Source organism: Seriola lalandi, unplaced genomic scaffold (genome assembly GCF_002814215.2).
Source record: "Seriola lalandi dorsalis isolate HSWRI2012SDOR001 ecotype SW California unplaced genomic scaffold, Sedor1 jcf7180002054917, whole genome shotgun sequence".
NCBI lineage: Eukaryota > Metazoa > Chordata > Actinopteri > Carangiformes > Carangidae > Seriola > Seriola lalandi.
The window spans coordinates 762,349-766,334 of record NW_019525469.1 but is presented as its reverse complement, the minus strand read 5'-3'; positions in this window follow the sequence as shown (position 1 = coordinate 766,334).

The following is a 3,986-nucleotide window of genomic DNA, read 5'->3' as shown; positions in this document are numbered from 1 at the left end:
TCAAAAAGCGTCATAGGATAGTATGGCATAAAACGTCATAGTATAGTATGGCAAAAAATTGCAAAAAAAGTCAAAGTATAGAATGGCATAAAATTGTCAAAAAACGTCATAGTATAGTATGGCATAAAACATCATAATATAATATGGCAAAAAATGTCAAAAAACGTCATACTATAGTATTGCATAAAATTGTTAAAAAACGTCATAGGATAGTATGGCATAAAACGTCATAGTATAGTATGGCAAAAATAGCAAAAAATGTCATAGTTTAGAATGGCATAAAAATGGCAAAAAACGTCATAGTATAGTATGGCATAAAATGTCATAGTATAGTAAGGTATAATAATGTCAAAAAACGTCATAGTATAGTATGGCATAAAACATCATAATATAATATGGCAAAAAATGTCAAAAAACGTCATAGTAATAATATGGCATAAAAATGTCAAAAAATATCATAGTATAGTATCTCATAAAACGTCATACTATAATATGGCAAAAAAAGGCAAAAAAACGTCATAGTGTAGTATGTCAAAAAACGTCATAGTGTAGTATGTCAAAAAATGTCAAAAAATGTCATAGTAATAATATGGCATATAAATGTCAAAAAACATCATAGTATGGTATTGCATAAAACGTCATAGTATAGAATGGCATAAAATTGTCATAAAACGTCATAGGATAGTATGGCATAACACGTCATAGTATAATATGGCAAAAAATTTCAAAAAATGTCATACTATAGTATCGCATAAAAGTGTTAAAAAACGTCATAGGATAGTATGGCCAAAATTTGCAAAAAAAGTCAAAGAATAGAATGGCATAAAATTGTCAAAAAACGTCATAGTATAGTATGGCATAAAACATCATAATATAATATGGCAAAAAATGGCAAAAAACGTCATACTATAGTATCGCATAAAATTGTTAAAAAACGTCATAGTATAGTGTGGCAAAAAATGTCAAAAAATGTCATAGTTTAGAATGGCATAAAAATGTCAAAAAACGTCATAGTATAGTATGGCATAAAATGTCATAGTATAGTAAGGTATAATAATTTCAAAAAACATCATAGCATAGTATGGCATAAAACGTCATAGTATAGTATGTCATAAAATTGTCAAAAAATGTCATAGTATAGTATGGCATAAAATGTCATCGTAATGATATGGCAAAAAATTGTCAAAAAACATCGTAGTATAGTATGTCATAAAATTGTCAAAAAATGTCATAATATAGTATGGCATAAAATGTCATCGTAATGATATGGCAAAAAATTGTCAAAAAACATCGTAGTATAGTATCGCGAAATTTGTTTCAGTTTTTGTGCCTTTATTTTACAGGATAGTAGAGAGAGACAGGAAATGGGGAGGCAGAGAGAGGTGGAATGACAGGCAGCAAAGGTTGTCCAATGTGGGACTTGAACCGGGGCCAACTGCAGCGAGGACAATAACCACTACACATGGGGCGCCTGCTTAGACCATTACGCCACACGACATCCCAGTTGAGCGAAATTGTGAAAAAACGTTATACTATAGTATGGCATAAAAATGTCAAAAAACGTCATAGGATAGTATTGCATAAAACGTCATAGTATAGTATGGCATAAAACATCATAATATAATATGGCAAAAAATGTCAAAAAACGTCATACTATAGTATCGTAAAAAATTGTTAAAAAAACGTCATAGGCTAGTATGGCATAAAACGTCATAGTATAGTATGGCAAAAAATGGCAAAAAACGTCATAGTATAGAATGGCATAAAATTGTCAAAAAACGTCATAGGATAGTATGGCATAAAACGTCATAGTATAGTATGGCAAAAAATGGCAAAAAACGTCATACTATAGAATGGCATAAAATTGTCAAAAAACGTCATAGGATAGTATGGCATAAAACGTCGTAGTATAGTATGGCAAAAAATTGCAAAAAAAGTCATAGTATAGAATGGCATAAAATTGTCAAAAAATGTCATAGAATAGTATGGCATAAAACGTCATAATATAATATGGCAAAAAATGTCAAAAAACGTCATACTATAGTATCGCATAAAATTGTTAAAAAACGTCAAAGGATAGTATGGCATAAAACATCATAATATAATATGGCAAAAAATGTCAAAAAACGTCATACTATAGTATCGCATAAAATTGTTAAAAAACGTCATAGGATAGTATGGCATAAAATGTCATAGTATAGTAAGGTATAATAATGTCAAAAAACGTCATAGTATAGTATGGCATAAAAAATCATAATATAATATGGCAAAAAATGTCAAAAAACGTCATAGTAATAATATGGCATAAAAATCTCAAAAAATATCATAGTATAGTATCTCATAAAACGTCATAGTATAATATGGCAAAAAAAGGCAAAAAAACGTCATAGTGTAGTATGTCAAAAAACGTCATAGTATAGTATGTCAAAAAATTTCAAAAAATGTCATAGTAATAATATGGCATATAAATGTCAAAAAACATCATAGTATGGTATGGCATAAAACGTAATAGTATAGTATGGCAAAAAATTGCAAAAAAAGTCAGAGTATAAAATGGCATAAAATTGTCAAAAAACGTCATAGTATAGTATGGCATAAAACATCATAATATAATATGGCAAAAAATGTCAAAAAACGTCATACTATAGTATCGCAAAAAATTGTTAAAAAAACGTCATAGGATAGTATGGCATAAAACGTCATAGTATAGTATGGCAAAAAATGGCAAAAAAAGTCATAGTATAGAATGGCATAAAATTGTCAAAAAACGTCATAGTATAGTATGGCATAAAACGTCATAATATAATATGGCAAAAAATGTCAAAAAACGTCATAGTATAGTATGGCAAAAAACGTCATAGTATAGTATGTCAAAAAACGTCATAGTATAGTATGTCAAAAAATTTCAAAAAATGTCATAGTAATAATATGGCATAAAACGTCATAGTATAATATGGTAGAAAATGTAAAAAAAACTTCATCGTATAGTAAGGTATAATAATGTCAAAAAACGTCATAGCATAGTATGGCATAAAACGTCATAGTATAGTATGGCATAAAATATCATAGTATAGTATGGCAAAAAATGTCAAAAACCGTTATAGTATAGTATGTCATAAAATTGTCAAAAAACGTCATAGTATAGTATGTCATAAAATTGTCAAAAAACTTCATAGTATAGTATGGCATAAAGCGTCATATCATAGCAAGGTAAAAAAATGTTGAAAAACATCATAGTATAATATGGCATAAAAATGTCAAAAAACGTCATAGTATAGTATTGTATAAAATTGTCAAAAAACGTCATAGTCTAGTATGGCATAAAACGTCATAGTATAGTAAGGTATAAAAATGTCAAAAAATATCATGGTATAGTATGACATAAAATCGTCAAAAAACATCATAGTACAGTATGGATTAAACCATCATAGTATAGTATGGCAAAAAATGTCAAAAAACGTCATAGTATAGTATGGCATAAAATGTCAAAAAACATCATAGTATAGTATGGAATAAAACGTCAAAAAAGTCATAGTATAGTATGGCATAAAATGTCAGTATAATATGGCAGAAAATGTCAAAAAACGTCATAGTATAGTATCGCCTAAAATGTTCAAAAAACGTCATAGTATAGTATGGCATAAAACGTCATAGTATAGTATGGCAAAAAATGGCAAAAAACGTCATAGTAATAATATGGCATAAAAATGTCAAAAAACATCATAGTATAGTATCTCATAAAACGTCATAGTATAGTATGGCAAAAAAAGGCAAAAAAACGTCATAGTGTAGTATGGCAAAAAACGTCATAGTATAGTATGTCAAAAAACGTCATAGTATAGTATGTCAAAAAATTTCAAAAAATGTCATAGTAATAATATGGCATATAAATGTCAAAAAACATCATAGTATGGTATGGCATAAAACGTCATAGTATAGTATGGCAAAAAATGGCAAAAAACGTCATAGTAATAATATGGCATAAA